We start from the raw sequence: 20,788 nt of genomic DNA, 5'->3' as shown, positions 1-20,788 counted from the left end.
AGTATACTCATCTCTAGCAGGCAGTGCTGGTAACACCTATAGGGAAGCAAAGTGTATTTCTGAAGCTCTTCCAGCCATGGAATTCCTGCAAAATCAAAGACAGGCAAAAAACAAAAACACACAAGTAATGAGAAGAAAAGTGCTCAATTAGTTTTTGATCACTGAACTACAGCCATGTTTTAATTCAAAAATAACACAAGACAGAGTCATACACGTCTACAAAGTTACTTTTAGGTCATACGCTTCTATAAAATTACATTTTTAAGTGTACTAACTACAGGATTCTCTTATCGCCGGCCGGGTTTTGTTAAAACCTCTAAGATGGGTAATTCGGCAATCTCTCAGAATTTTAATGACACATAACATTCAACCCAAAATGTCGACTTACAGGAATTCATTCATACACATGCAAAATAAATTATTATAGGATTATTCTTTATAGCATGGTTTTATAAATGCAAAAGACTGGAAAAAACTGAATGTTCCTTAGTAGAGGGCTGGGTAAATTATGGTATGCCATACAGCGGCATACTATTCAGCCATACTCTTCATTTTCAAAAAACTATGAAGAAGCCTTTAATGTATTGATACTGACACAGACTGATTTCCAAGATACATTAAGTAAAAAAAAAAAAGCAAAAAGCAAAATTCAGTAGTCTACCATCTGTGCAAGAAAGGAGAGTGGGGGAAGACATATATATATATATGCACTTTTTCATACATATAATTTATAACATTAGTGTCTCCAGGGAAGGGTAGATGGCAGACAGCAGAGGAGGGAACCTAATCTTTAAATCATGTGTATGTATTAACTGTTCAAAAAATAAATATTTTAAAATTTTTAATGCATTTAACTAGCAGTTCTATGTCTCCTTTCTAGGTAACTTAAACAAGATGAAAGGAACCTTCAGGCCCACAAGAATACCCCTGAGGTATGCTTTAAAAAACTTTTTACAGCCAATAATGCATGTAATAAGCTTGTGACTACAACAAAAATTACGCAAGTTTACTAATGCCATAACTATCCATACGCAATCTCCATAGCAACCAATTTCCCAAAAGCATAATGTCTAACCCCACCCCCAAAATTCCAAAACGGAATGACTGATCAGTTGATGATTCCAGTAAAATAGAAGAGTCTGGATTTTATTAAGGCCCAGGGTTCTCTGTGAGAGGTTAGTTTCAGCCTTCTCTCAGCTAGGGTGCTTTCTTGGCCCCTTCACAACATTAGACCGTGGGGTTAACATGGCCAAGAGTCAGGCTCCTTGTCCCCTGCCACAAGCTCGGTCTCCAGCCAACATAGCTCTCTCATAAATGGAAGGCAACAGCCAGGCCCCAGGGTGTACAGCCAGGGGGCTGTGGACCTGTTCAGGGCTTCACATCCTTCCGATGAAAACAGGAAGGGACACATCCTTCCCCACTGCCACATGAGAAGCCCTTCCCGCCTCAGCCTTCCACACTGAACTCAGCACACTCACCAGGGGACTCCTTGCTTGTCCCGCTTCCCTGGGGGCAGAGCTCTCTGGAAACAGGGCTGACAGCCCTGCTAGCTGTCCTCAGGCACACAGTGAAGTCTGTTGAAGATTCTCATCAGAGTACATAGTGCATTCTCTACTAATTACCCAGACACACCCCAGAAAAACTCTCTCATTTTAACAGCAGTGGTTTTCCTTAAGGGCTTTCAGTGTTTTGGGTCCATTTCTCATGAACACCTACGTACACACTTTCTGTGTCCCCTCCGGTCACCCACGCCACTCCAAAATAGATCTAGCAAGCAAATGACTACAAGGTGCGCCTCATCTTCCAGGGCTTAGTCACGCTTTCATGATTCCACAAAACCATTACTACACAGTTTGGCTAAACACTGTTACACTGTCTAAACAAATGCTTCTGTGGCAATTTCCGATTTCTACTCCAAATTCTGAAGTGAATGAGAGTAAGAAAAGCTTTTCCCATCGTGTTCCCTTTATAAACGCAATCACAGGCCACAGGCAATGGCTACCAACAGGCGAGTTCAATCAGCAACAGGCAGAAGTAGCACCCCATCAGCCCGTATCACGAGCGTGGCAGGAGAGCATTTCTTTTGAAAGGGCCACCCTCCTCAGAATGGGATCCTATGTCTGGAGGGGGATCTATTAAGTGATAAAAATACTTCTTAAGTCAAACTTTTTAGACAAAGATATAGCCTTAGATTTAGATACATACCAGGCCCAAATTCTCCATAAATAAGGCCAGAGGTAGCGAAAGAAAATAGCATCTCTCCTTCTTACCTGCCCCCCCCACAATGAATAACCAGTATCTCATGATAAGTGTTCATAACAAGATGCTAAGGAATACCTACTTAGGAGTCAAAACCTACTGGAAAACAAAACACCAAAGGCCAACCTTTAAAATGAGCCTTCCCCTCCCTGATATCTGGATGGCAGATTACAAAATGGACTCCCAAGGGAGGTCTGATCACTTAGGACAAGTAACATTAGACCCTACTGAACACTAAAGAGTGTGATGGAGGGAAATCTGATAATACGGACCCAGAGAGAAAGATCAGATACTTGTCCACTAGTTAACTTTTCAGATTTCTAGGCAAAAGAAGATTTTCTAATGATACTTAATTCTCTCGTTAGAAAAGTAATATACACTCATTGTATACAAATTCAAAATAATTTTTGAAATTAAAAGCATTTGTCGGGACTTCCCTGGTGGCGCAGGGGTTAAGAATCCGCCTGCCAATGCCGGGGACATGGGTTCGAGCCCTGGTCCGGGAAGATCCCACATGCCACAGAGCAACTAAGCCCATGCATGACAACTACTGAGCCTGCACTCTAGAGCCCGTGAGCCACAACGACTGAGCCCTTGTGCCACAACTACTGTAGCCCCCGCGCTCTAGAGCCCGTGCTCTGCAACAACGAGAAGCCACCACAATGAGAAACCTGTGCGCTGCAACGAAGAGCAGCCCCCGCTCCCCGCAACTACAGAAAGCCCGCGCGCAGCAACGAAGACCCAACACAGCCAAAAATAAATAAATTTATTTTTTAAAAAAGAGCATCTGTCAAAAATGAAAAGGCAGGGTCCAGATATACAAAATCACACCTAAAACGAGTAAAATTCCCAATTTAAAACTCATCATAATCTTTTTTTTTTTTTTTTTTGCGGTACGCGGGCCTCTCACTGTCGTGGCCTCTCCCGTTGCGGAGCATAGGCTCCGGACGCGCAGGCTCAGCGGCCATGGCTCACGGGCCCAGCCGCTCTGCGGCATGTGGGATCTTCCCGGACCGGGGCACGAACCCGTGTCCCCTGCATCAGCAGGCAGACTCTCAACCACTGCGCCACCAGGGAAGCCCTCATCATAATCTTAAATAACAAGTTAAAAATGTTTTAATCATCCATGAAATGAACACCATATTATGCAGCCTAACTGACATTTATCCATATAGCTAATGTCACATACAAAAAATTCCTAAGGCATTTGAAAGGCACAATACTATTACCAATCCCCACATTTGGGAAAATGACTTAAAAGGACCTGAACTTAAACTCTTAAAGAACTTTATAATATACTGATCATTATTCTTTTAAGAATAATTTTCTGGGAATTCCTGGGCAGTCCAGTAGTTAAGACTTGGCCCTTTCACTGCCGTGGGCCCTGGCTCAGTCCCTGGTTGGGGAACTAAGATCCCACAAGCTGCGTGGTACAGCCCCACCTGCCCAAAAAAAAAAGAATAGTTTTCTGCAATTACCCAAATGTATTCACAAAGATCTATGTTCAACTTCACAATTCAGTCAATAAAAGTTAAGCACATCACTTAACACAGTACTGGACTGGGCACTAGAGTGAATGGGGGACAAAAGAAGGTGGGAAATTGAAAAACAGAGATATATAGTCTACTCTGAAGGTCCTTATAATCTATATCCGAACACAGGAGACTTAAAAGTAACTATACAAAATCTAAAGAAAGGGAACTCACATTCACTAAGTGTATCTTACACATCAAGTAGCAAAGCTGCAATACACACGCAACATCCATGAATCCTGTCACAAGGGAAGAAAACAAGGCAGGGTGGGAGGGTGTTGAGGTTGAGGAGGGCAGGCGGTGAAGTCAAAAACCCAAAGCAGGGCTTCCCCGGTGGCACAGTGGTTGAGAGTCCGCCTGCCGATGCAGGGGACACGGGTTCGTGCCCCGGTCCGGGAGGATCCCGCGTGCCGTGGAGCGGCTGGGCCCGTGAGCCATGGCTGCTGGGCCTGCGCGTCCGGAGCCTGTGCTCCGCAACGGGAGAGGCCACAGCGGTGAGAGGCCCGCGTACCGCAAAAAAAAAAAAAACCCAAAGCAAAACATAAACGCCAACTGAGCGATACAGAAGGTAAGTACAGTCGTCATTCGTCTTCCACAAATGGTGCTGGGACAACTGGACGTCCACAAGCAAAACAACGAAGTTAGAGCCCTATCTCACACTACTTATACAAACTAACTCAAAATGGGTCAACAACCTCAATGGAAGAGCTAGATCTATAAAACTCTAAGAAGAAAACACGAGAGTAAATCGCCAAGACCTTAGATTTGGCAATAGATGCTTAGACATAACACTAAAAGCATAAGCAGCAAAAGAAAAAATACATTAATTGAACTTCATCAAAATTAAAAACTTCTGTGCAGCAAAGAACATATGTTATCAAGAAAGTGAAAAGACAACCTATAGAATGAATGGGAGAAAATATCTGCAAATCATATATCTGATAAGAGTTTAATATTCAGAATATGTAAGAACTCCTAAAAAACAAAAAGACACAATCCAATTTAAAAATGGGCAAAGGGGCTTCCCTGGTGGCGCAGTGGTTGAAAGTCCGCCTGCCGAGGCAGGGGACATGGGTTCGTGCCCCGGTCCGGGAGGATCCCACATGCCGCGGAGCGGCTGGGCCCGTGGGCCGTGGCCGCTGGGCCTGCGTGTCCGGAGCCTGTGCTCCACAACGGTAGAGGCCACAACAGTGAGAGGCCCGCGTACGACAAAAAAAAAAAAAAAAAAAAATGGGCAAAGGACAACAACAAGGTCCTACTGTATTGCATAGGGAACTATATTCAATATCTTGTAATAAGCGATAATGGAAAAGAATATGAAAATATATATATGTATAACTGAATCACTTTGCTGTATACCAGAAACTCACACAACATTGTAAATTAACTATACTTCAATCTAAAAAAATAAAATGGGCAAAGGACTTGCACAGATACATGGATATTTCTCCAAAGAAGATATACAAATGGCCAATGAGCACAAGAAAAGATGCTCAACATCTTAGTCATTAGGGAAATGCAAATCAAAACCACAGTGAGGGGCTTCCCCGGTGGCGCAGTGGTTGAGAGTCTGCCTGCCAATGCAGGGTACACGGGTTTGTGCCCCGGTCCGGGAAGATCCCACATGCCACGGAGCGGCTGGGCCCGTGAGCCATGGCCGCTAAGCCTGTGCATCCGGAGCCTGTGCTCCGCAGCGGGAGAGGCCACGACAGTGAGAGGCCCGCGTACAGCAAAAAAAAAAAAAATCTGCCAGAAGACCTAAAGAGACATTTCTCCAGAGAAGACATAAAGATGGCCAATAGGCACATGAAAAGATGCTCAATATCGCTAATTATTAGAGAAATGCAAATCAAAACCACAGTGAGATACTACTTCACATCTACTAGGATGGCTATAATTTTAAAAAACAGAAACAAAGAGAAGATAACAAGCGTTGACAAAGATATGGAGAAACTGAAACCCTTGTACGATGCTGTTGGGAATGTAAAAATGTACAGCCACTGTGGAAAAAGTCTGGCAGTTCCTCAAAAAGCTAAACATGGAATTACCACATGATCCAGTAATTCTACTTCTAGGTATATACCTAGAATTGAAAAAAAGACTCAAACAGAAATTTGTAAACCAACATACATTACAGCATTAGTCACAACAGTCAGAAAGTGGAAACAACCCAAGTTCCATCAGCAGATAAAGGATAAATAAAATGTACGATATCCATACAACAGAATATTATTCAGCAATTAAAAAGGAATAACATTCTGACACAGGCTACAACATAAATGAACCTTGAAAACATTACGTTAAGTGAAATAAACCAGTCACAAAAGGACATACATTATTCCATTTATATGAAATATCTAGAATAGGCAAATTCATAGAACTAGAATATTAGAAGTTACCAGGGGCTGAGGAAGAGGGACGAACAGGGATTTACTGCTTAATAGTTACAGAGTTTCTGTTTGGGGTGATGGGAAAGAGTTGGAAGCAGATTGTGGTGACTGTTACCCAATGTGAATGTCATTAATGCCACTGAATTATATACTTAAAAATGGTTACAATGGCATATTTTATATTATATATATTTTACTACAATAAAAAAAAAAAACAGTTTCTATAAAGTCTTTAGGAGTCTGGATTGCCCAAGGGTAAGATTTCAAATCAGGGACTCAAATCCAAAATGGACTGTAGGCCCCCAGATCTGACTAACCCTCATGGAAACCTTAGTGGGAAGCTTGCATCTCTACATCCTTCCTGACCAGTGAAGAGGCCTCTCCAGATGCTGCCGGATGCTGGAAGCAGACTTTCCCCCAAGGCAGCCCAGTGACCTTCCATGCAGGAAGAATAACCTGTGCTGGAAAAAAACAGAGATAAGTGGAAAGGAAGGTGAAGAATCCAAGAGGCAAACTCTGCTACTCTGCAGCCGTGTGACCATGGACACATTACTCAAGCGCTCTAACGAAGCTTCTGGCTTCCTCTCGTTATGAAATGAAAACAGCATCTACCTTTAAACGTTGACATAAGAACTGACAAAAGTACTCCTACAGCACCCAGCCGAGTGCCTGGCAGATGGTGGGTGTTCAGTCTATGACGGCTGTTGCTATTGGGACGGGAGGTCTGTTTGCCACCCCAGAGGCAACCAAAGGCTGAGCAGGACATGGCTTGGATCTGGAGAATTCTATGACTTACCAGAACTTAAATAAAACGCAGACTTCAGAGAAGGAGCTGTTTCTATGCAGTTCAAACTCTTAGAAAGACTGGCTTATTGTTCACAGAATGAACCCAGCTACTCCACGTTAGGAAGGGCGCGGCTACACAATTCACTCTCTCTGTACAACAGGCCTCTGTTCACAACAGAGCCCTGCCTTTACCAGCAGGAGAGACGTGCTCTGTGGAGAAGCGGAGCAGGAAATCAGCTTGGAGGTGGACCTGAGGCAGCTCTCCAATGCTGGTGGCCTCAGAATCACTTGGGAAATCTGTTAGACACAGATGCCTCACCCCCACCGCCAGACACTCTGATTGCTAAATATTTCAGGCAGGGCCCTTGAGCACAACTGTGTAAAGAAACAGTTGAAAAGGGAAGGCACGGAGATGTTACAAGACTACCTTCTGATGTTGGCAAACAGACCAGTCCGCCCCACAAAGTAAGACCTGCGTTTTCCTCCATACCTGTCAAAAACACACTAGCTTTGGCAATGCAGAGAGATCACCTGCAGGTGATATCCAATTCAACCTGCACGTTCTGCACCTCTCACAGGAACAAAAAGAACAACAAAAAAAAATGACTTAAATCATATTACCAGAAGTTGGTAAAATTTTTGTCAAACACCCTTAAATTGCTTAGGAAGTTATTACCTTGTTCAACTTTTTGGTCAGCAATCAGGCAATATGTATCAAAAGTCACCCAATATTCTCACTTCTTAAAATTGATCTGAAGGAAACAACACAAAAGCAGCAAACTACATGCAAAAAAAAAAAAGCCACCGTTGTAGTATATATAATATCAAAAAAATAAAAGATAACGTGCCTGTCAAGGATCCCAGTTTACCAAAATTTGCCATATCAACTCAAATACGACAAAGCTATTAAAAATTTAAATGATGTGTACTATGTCATTACACGGAAACTATTCAAAAAACACGCAAGACCTAAAATTACTTACTACAAAGCATGGACATATGGACAGCTTTAAAGGGTGACGCATTAAGCAAAAACCTTGTGGGGGGGGATGGGTGAAGGGCATCAAAAGGTACAAACTTCCAGTTATAAATAAATAAGTCCTGGGGTTATAATGCACAGCATGATGACCACAGTTAATAGTACTGTGCTGCATATTTGAAAGGTGCTAAGAGAGTAGATCTTAGAAGTTCTCATCACAAGGAAAAAATTCTACAACTCTGTAGGGTGATGGATCTTGACTTAACTGCGGTGATGACTTCACAATATACAAAAATATTGAATCATTACGTTGCAAACCTGGGAACTAATATACTGTTGTGTGTCAATTCTACCTCAATAAATACAAAAAAAGGGACTTCCCTGGTGGAGCTGTGGTTAAGAATCCACCTGCCAATGCAGGGGACACAGGCTCAAGCCCCGGTCCAGGAGGATCCGACATGCCGCGGAGCAACTAAGCCCATGTACCACAACTACTGAGCCCGCGCTCTAGAGCCCACGAGCCACAACTACTGAAGCCCACGCGCCTAGAGCCCGTGCTCCACAACAAGAGAAGCCACTGTGGGTTTTCCTGGTGGCGCAGTGGTTGAGAGTCCGCCTGTCGATGCAGGGGAGACAGGTTCGTGCCCCGGTCCGGGAAGATCCCACATGCCGCGGAGCGGCTAGGCCCGTGAGCCATGGCCGCTGAGCCTGCACATCCGGAGCCTGTGCTCCGCAACGGGAGAGGCCACAACAGTGAGGCCTGCGTACCGCAAAAAAAAAAAAAAAAAAAGAGAGAGAGAAGCCACCGCAGTGAGAAGCCCATGCACCACAACGAAGAGCAGCCCCCACTCATTGCAACTAGAGAAAAGCCCACGCGCAGCAACGAAGACCCAATGCAACCAAAAAGTACAAAAGAGAAAAAAAATTTAATTTTTAAAATAGCAAGTCACATGAATGTTTAAAAATAAATGAAAAGACAAGACCTTGTGTGAGGACAGCTTGGCATGGGTTTTCCCCCTCTGGCCTCTCAACTTTTTGTATTATTGCCTATCACTGTAATAGGACTCTAAGTAAATTTAACTGATTCTGCTTGGAAAGTTAACTGGACAACCATTCTAGAGAGCTGCAAAGTGGATTCACTGACCTCAGAACGAAGATAAACACACCCAAATGTGCCATGGTAACAAGATGGCCACGAGGCCAGTTCTAGGCTTTTTTTCAGAAAAAAATAAACCTTAACAGATATGGTAACTATTTTTTTATTTGAATTTTATTTTATTTTTTTATACAGCAGGTTCTTATTAGTTACCTATTTTATACATATTAGTGTATAAATGTCAATCCCAATCTCCCAGTTCATCCCACCACCACCCGCCGCCCCCAGATATGGTAACTATTAATCTTAAATTTACATTTTTTAAAAAGCAAGTATAAACACACTAAAAGAAAGGAGGAAATCTGGTTTGGCAGCTACTCATGTGGCAAAAGATCAGAGGACTTCGAACCACAACTTCAATATAAGGTAACAAACTCATGTAGCTAGGAGACAATTTACATGAAAACAATATTAGGCGAGAAACAGAAGGCCCAGTTCCCATCCTAGTTCTATCATGTACTGGGATTTAACTTGCAGGTCTTGGGTTCTCATCTGTAAATTGATAGGATAATGATGGTATCTTCTCTGCCTACCTCACAGGATCTTGAAGGAAACAAAGATTATGAATGTACAAGTGCTTTGAAAATCCAGGGTTTGTTCCCTTGAATCTGGCTATTAGTATTATAAAGACGTTCATATACATGCAGCTACAAACAAGGATAACCGTGTTTAGGAGGTACACTCCAAACCAATAATAAGCAGATATGCCTCCCAAGGGGCCCAGGGTCTGGGGCCAGGCCTGTCCCTTTATCCGGATGTTCAAATCTTTCAGGAGAATCTATTTGTCTACTTCTTGGTCATTTATTTTAATTCGTAAAAGCAAATGTAATCACTGACAAAATTAATAGAGAATGTAGGATTCTCAAACTGGGTTTTTAAGAATTACCTGGGGATTGTTAAAACTATGGCTGCCCACAGGCTTCCCTGGTGGCACACTGGTTAAGAGTCCGCCTGCCAATGCAGGGGACATGGGTTCGAGCCCTGGTCCGGGAAGATCCCACACGCCACGCCACGGAGCAACTAAGCTCGTGCGCCACAACTAGTGAGCCCGCACGCCTACAGCCCGCGAGCCACAACTACTGAAGCCCGTGCGCCTAGAGCCCGTGCTCCGCAACAAGAGAAGCCACCACAATGAGAAGCCTGCGCACCGCAACGAAGAGTAGCCCCCGCTCGCCGCAACTAAAGAAAGCCTGCGTGTAGCGATGAAGACCCTACGCAGCCATAAATAAATAAACAAATAAATAAAAACTATGGCTGCCCAGACCCCATGCAGACTGAACTAACCAAAATCTCTGGGTGGCTGGGGATAAATAAGACCAGGCCATTTGTATTTTAAGAAGCTCTCCAAGTGATTCTGGTGACCTGATTACTGCTATTATTATTACGCTGTTATTAATATTAACCGCCACCATGAATACATGACAGGAATTCCATATACCCACTCAGTATACACCAGTCACTGTTCTCAGCATCTTACATATATTATCTCACTTAATCCTCACACAGTCCTATAAGTAGATACTACTATTAACACTGCCCTCCCTCCATCCTCCTTTTATAGAGGTAATCACTGAAATACAAAGAGATGATTTCACTGGCCCATGGCCCAAAGTCACAGGGCTAGTAAGTGGCAAAGCCAGAAAGCACAACAAAGTTTCAAAATCCCTGATACAGTTTCCTAACCTACAACAGTAACTGTATACTCTAGTCAGTATAAATAAATTCTGCTTTATTTCAAACATCGCATTTAAAGGACCCTAACAAAACCAAGTTGTCTCAAGAGAGAGTGGTGAAATCAGGTTAAACCATGAGGGGACAAAGGGTCTAGGGCTGTTTACATACTTCAGCACCAATTTGTAACTGTTTTGTCTGTCTTCTCTATTAGACGGTGAGTGAGCCCCTGAAGTGCAGGGACCAGGTATGTCTTTTCAGCTGTACCCTCGTGGTACAGTTGTACCCTGGTATCTAACTAAAGAAAGGGTTTAATAAATTAATCAATAAATCTAGAGAAGGCCTGATGACTGTCCTGGGAAATGAAAGGCTCTTTCATAGAAAAGAAACAGATGTGATTCATGTTGCTTCCGGGGGTACAACTAAGATCAACAGGTAAAAGGGGAGGGGCAGTTTTGGAGACAGTCTAAAATACCTTTCTAGCAACCAAGACCTGTCCAGAGACAGGAAAGTGTGCCTGCAGTTTGTGGCTAAAGACCAAAATATCGTAGATAAAAGGCAGGATGTGGGACTATGGGGCCTCTAAGAGCTCTTCCAAGGCTCAAATTCTGTTACTCTAAGTTACGATACATTCCTTTACTCCTTCACACATTCTACAGTGACTAGTTACACCAGTGCAGTCGTCCAAGCACAGAGCTAGCACAAAGTGTTCTACAAACTCCCAGAACCCTGAAGGATCTAGAGAAAAGTAAATCACCGGAGTGAGTCTTCCAAGGAGGAAGATAATTGATACAACAGGGACGAGCAAGGAGGCAGGAGAATTCCAGGCAAGAAACAAGAGAAAAGTAAACAAAGGTGTTATGGAAGCAATGCTACCCTTTGAACACATCTGAGCTACGTCTTTAGGGATCCTTGTGGGGAAGTGGACTGTGGCTGCCCTAAGAATCTGGGGAGGAAATGCATTCAGCATGGCAGTAATGGTCTGAGCATAAGGGAGGCGGGAAAGCCCTGGGGTGACGAAGACCGGGCTAGAAACAGTCAGGAAATTCTGGTGCTAAAAAGAAAAGGCTTTCAGAGGTCAGTCAGCCAAACACACACACTCTTTATGGATGCCGACCTGGTTGCACTGGGTAAAGAAAGCTTAGTTTACTTTCTTAAATTACATTTCACAAACCAAAGACTGAATCATGAGTGATTCTGTCTTTAAACATTTGTTAGTTTCTGCTACTGTCTATTCTTTCCACTGTTTGACAACCAGACTTGCAGTTATCAAAACTCTTATCAAAACTCAGCTCTGAGCGTAACATTTATGATCCCTCAAATGATTATAACATTTACCAACAGTACTATGAAATAAAAAGTATTATCTACCAATCTAAAAAACTAAAACTTTATAAGTAGAAAACTGTTAAGAATAAATGGAGTGTGAAAAAATTAATTTATGTCTCAGGTCCAAAAAACTATCTCACCCAATTTATAAACTGTGAGATTAATCCACCTAAAAAAGAATTAACAAGGGACTGAAGGAAAAAAATCTAAGATCCCAGACCAATGAACAAAATATAACACATCTGAAAGATAAACTTAATGGTCTTCTGGCCATTCACTTCTCAACATCCCTGTCAAACTATTTTAAGGATCTGAAATCTTGCTCTATAAAAAGCAAGTTCCCATCATCTGAACTACACTTAAGAGATTCTATCGCAGTAGTTACTGAAGCATAAAAAACCAAGCTTCAGATTTTTGCTTCCTGTTAGTACAAAAAAATGCCTACCTCTTTTACGTAAAGTTGAGTCTGTGGCCAAATTCCTGGCACACTAGGAGATCAAGGTTTTCAGTTCTAACACTGATTTAAGGTGCAAAGGCCTTTTCCCTACTTAATACCGCTTAAATTGTGACATGGAGATAAAATATATGACACCTCCACCACCAACAGTCTCTTCAAAGGATTTCTGACTCCGCTTAACCTTAGCTGGGAGAATATAAAACTACGGCTGAAAACTCCTCAACAAAAATTAAAACTTTAGAAATCTGAAACTGCTACACGTTAGCTGATAAACTATGAATTATAGAAACTGAGATCTGAGTAACAATTGACAAAAAAGGTGCAATTACACAATCTTACAAAAATGGATAAACAAACAGCTCACCAAAATTTAAATCTTTCTTAGCAAGTGGAGAAGATAAATAATGTTCAGTAACTCTGGAATACCGTGGTGTAGTTTTTCTTATCTATATGGTCTCTGCAGCAATGTTACTACTCTCCACTGCTCCCTTTGTTTTGGATAAGCAAAGGGAGCCCACGGTCCAGGATTCCTCATATCAAGGGCACGGCAAATGTCACAATAATAGTAATAAAAGCAACAATTTCTAAAGCCATCATTTATACCGGACTCTGGCCCCCGAATAGGGTGCAAGGCACATGGCAGCAGGCAACTATTTCTCGCTTCTGATTCTTCTGCATCACTGCCTCCCAAAGGACTAGAGAATCTAAAGCTCTGGACGCCACATCTACAAATCAAAGTACCATGTTTAAAGAGCTCACAGGTTCTACGGATGGTCAGCAGTTAATGAACGAACCCCAAGACAGAGAAACTCACCCAGATGCAACAAAACACGCTTCAAGTCTCCATCTAATTTTTGTTTTTAATTTTTGGAGTAAAAACAAGTATTAAAAATTATGTAATAAGTGAGACTCTGGAGAACCCCAGACTCATCCGAGCGGCTCGGAAAACGGGAAAGTAAGATGCGATTAGCTCCATTGTAGCCAACCAGGCTAACGTGCAAGAGCACACACTCCTCTCCGTCAGAGCGTCCCTGCCAATACCGAGGAACAACAAAGGCAAGTTGAGGAGGCTGCACAAGGCTTAACTCAGCACTTGTCCGCTTTGCCAGCCTCCGAAGAAGCTCGCTGCGGGCCCAGGAACCGCGGGCTCCCTGCGCATTCGGCCCGGCCAGCACTCGGCTTTGTCTGGCCCGCCTGGACCCGTTTCGTTCCCCCCGGATCTTCCTCCACACCCATCACTCGCCCGTGACTATAGTTGTGGTGGGTTTCTCCCCCTCGCCCCCTCCCCTCGCGAAACCCGCTCTTTTCAAACGCGGCTTCGCCCACCCGGCCTGGGAGACTCGGGTCGGGAAGGGGGCCCGGGGTGGGGTCCGGGAGAGGAGAAGAGAGGGGAACACACAAAGCCGGACTCACCCCACAGCCGCCCCCCTCCCTCTGCAAAGCAGCCTGGGATCAGCGACCTGCGGGCTGGATAAACAGCCCTCCCCTCCCGCTCCCCGCCCGGCTCCCACCTAAGGGCCGCCCCCTCCCCCCAAAGTGCACCCAAGAGCGGATGACAGCGCTGGACCTCACCCCCACCCAGCCTCGGCGCTCACCACCGCGAGGGGGGGCTGGGGCCTGGAAGGGCTGGGGTCTACACATCCTCGCCCTAACCGGGAACTTACAGCCGTATTAGTCGCTCCTGTTGCCCCTGCAGACCAGACGGCCGCCGCCTTCTCCTCCACCCCAATGAGGTTAAGCGCTTGGTGCGGGGATTAAAAAAAAAAAAAAAAAAAAAAAAAATTAGAAGCCCAGAGCGCCTGCGTAGTGCGGTCTCTCTTTTTTCCCCTTACCGCCACGACCCGGCTAGACCATAGAGAGTGTAAACCGAGACCAGAGAGGCGCCTGCTTCTCTATGGTAACGCCCCCGCGCAGGCGCTGCCCTGGCTGCGCCGGGCTTCGGGACCTGCGAGTCCTAGGAGCTTTTGCCTCCTTGGAGAACGTCAATTGGCCCTGATGGGGACCCGTAGGGAAAAGTTCTTTAAGGAAAGGGGGGCCAGAATGGAGTTGGGGCCCCCCCGAGGAGTTGCGGCAAAACTCAGTCAAGGCGGGGAGGGTCGGATCTAAGCGGCCATGGCAGTAGGGCACCAGAAAGCAGGGAGCGTAGCGCTCAGGAGGAACCAAGAAAGCCTGGGTAAAAGTCGTCCAGCCGGAACTTCCTCCGGTGGGGGCGGGGGGTGTCTAATACCTGAAGGAACCGGCCTTTCACTTCTGGGTTACGCGCGTCGCGCCCCGGCCGGGCGTCCGGGACGAAAGAAATTGTGCCCTGCGACTTCCCGTACCTCGGCTCCCCCTTTCACTCTCGAGGAGGCGCGGGCGCTGGAGCCGGAAGCACACCTTTTTAACGGTTCTTTTCCATTTTTGAAGCCGAGCCAGCTCCGTGGAGGCCTCGGAGACCCTTGAGACTTTCTTCCTCCAGCAGCTGCACAGATGAGGCTGCTTGTGTCCACCCGTCGCGTTGCTTTTGGAAGACGTGTGGGAGAGTGTCTCGGAGGGTTAAAAGCTGTGCAAGTTACGGGGCTCCCTTGGAGGACTCCGGAGGACCCACAGTCGTTCCGCCTCTGGCCCCTGCGCTCGCGAGTAATTTGACGTTGAAAGCTTTCGTGAGATTACACACTGCTCCGTGGAAACGACTCTTAAAGTGTGAATTGGCTTCCCTCCGTCTCGATTCTTGTATCGGAGCTCCTGCTAGTGGGGGTGTCGTGTGTTGAGGGACCTGTGAGATCCTACACCTGATAGTCGGGGGCTTAGATGTTGTGGTTGGAGACACCCAGCTAAAACAAAGCCCCGTGTAGACTCCTCTGTGGAGTGCAGGGAAGGCAGCGGACTGTAGTCTGAAGGAGTAGCGATGACAAGGAGGATGTGGCTCCTGGTTGGATCTAGAAAAGGGGACATCTTTGGGGCGAAAGCACAAGCGGCCTTTTGAAAATGAATGGGTGATGATGAAAGAGCATTCCAGAGAAGACTGCGTGGAGCAAGGGCTCAAGAGGAAGTGGGTATCATACTGGGAGTTCAATGAAGAGAGCAGTCTAACTGAAATGGGGAAAGAAAGGAAAAAAAAGGACAAGTGAAAAGTAAGGTTCAATAAATAGGATGGGGAATTGTAAATTTTTTTTCTTTTTTTTTTTTGCGGTACGCGGTCCTCTCACTGTCGTGGCCTCTCCCGCTGCGGAGCACAGACTCCAGACGCGCAGGCTCAGCGGCCATGGCTCACGGGCCCAGCCGCTCCGCGGCATGTGGGATCTTCTCGGATCGGGGCACGAACCCATGTGCCCTTCATCAGCAGGCGGACTCTCAACCACTGCGCCACCAGGGAAGCCCGAGCCACAGCTCTTGAAGCCCACATGCCTAGAGCCCGTGCTCTGCAACAAGAGAAGCCACCGCATTGAGAAGCCCGCGCACCGCAACGAAGAGTAGGCTCCGCTCACCACTAGAGAAAGCCCGTGCATGCAACGAAGTCCCAACACAGCCAAAAATAAATAAATAAATAAAAAGACAGTGGTAGGAACAGACGTGGAGAGAGGGGGCGATAGGTAATTTGGAGGAGGAGTTTGGTTCAAGGGTGGGGGGCAGAAAAGTGGGGTAAAACTTCAAGCAATAGGTAGGGTCAAAAGAGTAGTTTCTAATTATTTACATCCACAAATATTTTAGTATTTCTAAAAGATAATATTTTTTTAATAAATATAACCTCAAGGCCATTATCACACTTGAAAAATTAACAGTACAGTCGTCCCTCGGTATCCATGGGGGATTGGTTCCAGAACCTGCAGCAGATACCAAAATTCACATGTGCTCAAGTCCCACAGTCAGCCCTCTGAATCCAAGGTTCCACATCTGTGGATTTAACCAACCTCAGATCGTATACTACTGTATGTATTTACTGAAAAAAATCCATGTGTAAATGGACCCACGCAGTTCAACTGTAATAACTAGTATTATCACTACCCTGTCAATCTTCAAATTTCCCTAATTATCTCATAATTTTTTTGCTACCAGGTGGATTGAGGTATAATTAGTATACCGTACAGTTCACCCATTTAAAGTAATGCATTCAAAGGGTTGCACAATCATCACCACAGTACAGTTTAGAACGTTTTCATCACTCCAAAAAGAAACCCTATGCTCAGTAGTAGTCACTACCCAGCCCTAGGCAACCACTAATCAACTTTTTGTCTATAGACTGGCCTATTCTGAACATTTTATGTAAATGGAATCATGCAGTATATGACTGGCTTCTTAAGCATGTTTTGAAGGTTCATCTATACTGTAGCATGTAATATTACTTCATTCCTTTTTATCGTCAAATAAAATTCTATTTTATATATATATATATATATATATGTGTGTGCCACATTTTGTTTATCCATTCATTAGCTGATGGACATTAAGTTGTTTCAAACCACTTTTTTGGCTATTATACATAATGGCATTCTGAACATTCTATTACAAGATTTTGTGTGGACATGACATAAATTGTAGCAATGTTTTCTTAGGTCAGTCTCCCAAGGCAACAGAAATAAAAGCAAAAATAAGCAAATGGGACCTAATCAAATGTAAAAGCTTTTTGCACAGCAAAGGAAACCATAAACAAAACAAGAAGACAACCTATGGAGTGGAGAAAATATTTGCAAACCATGCAGCCGACAAGGGCTTAATTTCCAAAATATACAAACACCTTATACAATTCAATAACAAACAAACAACCCGATCAAAAAATGAGCAGAAGACCTAAATAGACATTTCTCCAAAGAAGACATACAGGTGGCCAAGAGGTACATGATAAGATGCTCAATATCACTAATTATTAGAGAAATGCAAATCAAAACTACAATGAGGTATCACCTCACACTGGTCAGAATGGTCATCATAAAAAGTCTACAAATAATAAATGCTGGAGAGGGTATGGAGAAAAGGGAACCCTCCTACACTGTTAGTGGGAATGTAAATTGGTGCAGCCACTATGGAGAACAGTATGGAGGTTCCTCAGAAAACTAAAAATAGAACTACCATATGACTCAGCAATCCCACTCCTGGGCATATACCTGGAGAAAACTCTAATTCAAAAAGATACTTTCACCCCAATGTTCATTGCAGCACTATTTACAATAGCCAACATGGAAGCAACCTAAATGTCCATCAACAGATGAATAGATAAAGACGATAAAAAAGAATGAAAAAAAAGAATGAAATAATTCCATTTGCAGCAACATGGATGGGATGGACCTAAACATTCTCATACTAAGTAAAGCAAGTCAGACAGAGAAAGAAAATCACATATGATATCACCTATATGTGGAATCTAAAATATGATACAAATGAACTTATTTACAAAACAGAAACAGACTCACATAGAAAACAAACTTATGGTTACCAAAGGGGAAAGGGACTTGGGGAGGGATAAATTAGAAGTTTAAGATTATCACATACAAACTACTGTATATAAAATATAAAAACAGCATGGTCCTATTGTATAGCACAGGGAACTATATTCAATATCCTGTAATAAACCATAATGGAAAAGAATATATATAAAACTAAATCAGTTTGCTGTACACTAGAAACTAACACAATGTCGTAAATCAACTATACTTCAATAAAAAACTAAAATGTTTCCCAACCAGTGATCGAACCCATGCCCCCTGCATAGGAAGCTCAGCGTCTTAACCACTGGACCGCCAGGGAAGTCCCCCACTGTGGTTTTGATTTTCATTTACCTAATGACTAGTGATGTCAAGCATCTTTTCATATGCTTATTTGCCAACTTGGATCTCTCATCAGAGAAATGTCTATTCAGATCTTTGTCCATTTTTTAATTGTGTTGTCTTTTTTTTGGCCAGGCAGCTTGCGGAATACTAGTTCCCCAGTCAGGGATTGAACCTGGGTCCCCTGCAGTGGCAGTGCGGAGTCCTAACCACTGGACCACCAGGGAATGTCCGTGTTGTCTTTTTTATTATTGAGTTGTAAAAGTTCTTTATATATTCTCAATTTAAGTCCTTTATCATATATATGATTTGCAAATATTTTCTCCCATTCAGTGGGTCGCCTTTTCACTTTCTTGATAATGCCCTTCAAAGCACAAAAGTTTTTAATTTTGATGTCCAATTTATCTATTTTTTTTTCTTTGTCACTTTGTATTTGGTATCTAAGAAACCATTGTATAATCCTACATTTTCTTCCTAGAGTCTTACACTTTGGGCTCTTACATTTAGGCATTGACCCATTTTGAGTCAATTTTTATATATGGTATAAAGCAGGGGTCCAACTTCATTCTTTTGCATGTACCTATTCAGTTGTCCCAGCACCATTTGTTAAAAAACCTATTCTTCCTCCATTGAATTGTCTTGGCACCCTTATCAAAAACCAGTTGGCCATAAATGTGTGGGTTTATTTCTGGACTGTAAATTCTATTCCACTGACATGTGTATTCTTATGCCAGTATTACACCGTTTTGATTACTGTAGGTTTGTAGTAATTTTTTGAAATTGGGCAATGTAAGCCCTTCAACTTTATTTTTCTTTGGATTGTTTTGGCTATTTGGGGTTCCTTGATTTTCCATATGAATTTTGCTATCAACCTGTCCATTTCTGAAAAACAAAAGGCAGTCATAATTTTGGTAAGAATTGCATTGACTCTGTAGAGCAGTTTGGAGAGTATTGCCACTTAATATTGAGTCTTCTGATTCATGAGCATGGAATATCTTTCCATTTATTTAGATCATTTTTATTACTTTCATCAATGTGTAGTTTTCATAGTACAACTTCTGCAATTCATTTGCAGAATATCTATTCCTGTATTTTTTGATGCTATTATAAATGGAATTGTTTTCTTAATTTCATTTTCAGAATGTTCATTGCAAGTGTATAGAAATATAATTAACTTTCGCATATCGATCTTGTATCCTGCAACCTTGCTGAACTCATTTATTAGTTTTGCAGTGGCTTCCTTGGCATTTTCTGTATACAAAATCATGTCATCTGCAAATAGGGATTCTTTCTGATTCTTCCTTTCCAAACTGGATCCCTTTTATTTCACTTTCTTGTCTAATTTTCCAGCTAGAACCTCTGGTACAATGTTGAACAGAAGTGGTGAGAGTGGACATCCTTGTCTTATTCACGAACCTAGGGGGAAAACATTCAGTCTTTCACTATTAAATATGATGTTAGCTGTGGGTTTTTCATATATGGCCATTATCAGATTGAGGATGGTCTCTTTTCTTCCTAGTTTGTCAAGTATTTTATCATTATCCTTAAAGACTTTTGGATCTTAACAAGTCCATTTTCTGTGTCTATTTTGATGATCATGTGGTTTTTGTCCTTTATTAAGTATTGTGTATTACATTGATTTTCAAATGTCAAAACAACCTAGGATAAATTCGTGGGATAAATCCCACTTGGTCATGGTATGTAATCCTTTTAATATGTTGCTGAATTTTTATTTGCTAGTATGTTGTTGAAGACTTTTGCATCTATATTCATAAGATGTATTGGTCTCTAATTTTCTTGTGATGTCTTTGTTTTGGGTACCAGGGTAACACTGGCCACACAGAATGAGTTGAGCTGGGAAGTATTCCCTCCTTATTTTTTTAGAAGAGTTTATAAAATATTGCTATTTATTCTTTTTTTAATGTTTCATAAAATTCACTAGTGAAGCTGTCTGGGCCTTAGCTTTTCTTTGCAGGTAGTTTTGTTTTGTTATTTTATTACTAATTCAATCTCTTTACTTGTTATGTCTGTTCAGATTTTCTATTTCCTCTTAAATTTCAATTTCAATAGTTTGTGTCCTTCTAGGAATGTATCTGTCTCATCTAAATTATCTAATTTGTTGGCATTCAGTTGTTCATAAAGTTCTCTTATGATCCTTTTTATTTCTGTAAGGTTGGTATTAATGTACCTGTGTCTTTTTTTTTTTTTTTTAACAGTTTGTTCAAGTCAGGATCCAAAAACAATGCCAATACATCGCATTTGACTTATTTGTCTTCTCAGGTCTTTTTTATTTTTTAAATATTTATTTATTTATTTATTGGTCTTAGTTGCAGCATGCAGGATCTTTAGTTGGGGCATGTGAACTCTTAGTTGCAGCATGCATGCAGGATCTAGTTCCCTGACCAGGGATGGAACCTGGGCCACCTGCATTTGGGCACTCAGAGTCTTACCCACTGGACCACCAGGGAAGTCCCTCTCAGGTCTTTTT

At 42.8% G+C, this 20,788-nt stretch overlaps 1 protein-coding gene, 1 long non-coding RNA gene and 1 other non-coding gene across 8 annotated transcripts in view; 1 reads left to right on the top strand and 2 right to left on the bottom strand.

Moving 5' to 3' along the window:
* CLASP1 (cytoplasmic linker associated protein 1) overlaps positions 1 to 14,336 on the bottom strand; it is a 269,984-nt gene extending 255,648 nt beyond the window's left edge. For 3 of the 6 annotated variants that reach the window (XM_049712729.1, XM_049712732.1, XM_049712731.1), the window contains exon 1: positions 14,224 to 14,334. The gene's annotated coding sequence lies outside the window, so the exon portion shown is untranslated. Of the gene's footprint in view, positions 1 to 6,498; positions 6,643 to 14,223 lie in introns of all 6 variants that reach the window. The other 3 variants (XM_049712736.1, XM_049712737.1, XM_049712730.1) reach the window with 2 other exon arrangements.
* A 194-nt stretch (positions 14,337 to 14,530) lies between these two features.
* LOC125965071 (uncharacterized) lies at positions 14,531 to 16,924 on the top strand. Its single transcript, XR_007478564.1, has 2 exons — positions 14,531 to 14,732; positions 14,966 to 16,924. It is a non-coding gene; the product is annotated as an uncharacterized LOC125965071 (long non-coding RNA).
* A 1,530-nt stretch (positions 16,925 to 18,454) lies between these two features.
* TRNAG-GCC (transfer RNA glycine (anticodon GCC)) lies at positions 18,455 to 18,527 on the bottom strand. The gene has a single exon. It is a non-coding gene; the product is annotated as a tRNA-Gly (tRNA).
* Between the last annotated feature and the right edge of the window lie 2,261 nt (positions 18,528 to 20,788).

Source organism: Orcinus orca, chromosome 7 (assembly GCF_937001465.1).
Source record: "Orcinus orca chromosome 7, mOrcOrc1.1, whole genome shotgun sequence".
NCBI lineage: Eukaryota > Metazoa > Chordata > Mammalia > Artiodactyla > Delphinidae > Orcinus > Orcinus orca.
This window is presented reverse-complemented; position numbering and strand designations above follow the sequence as displayed.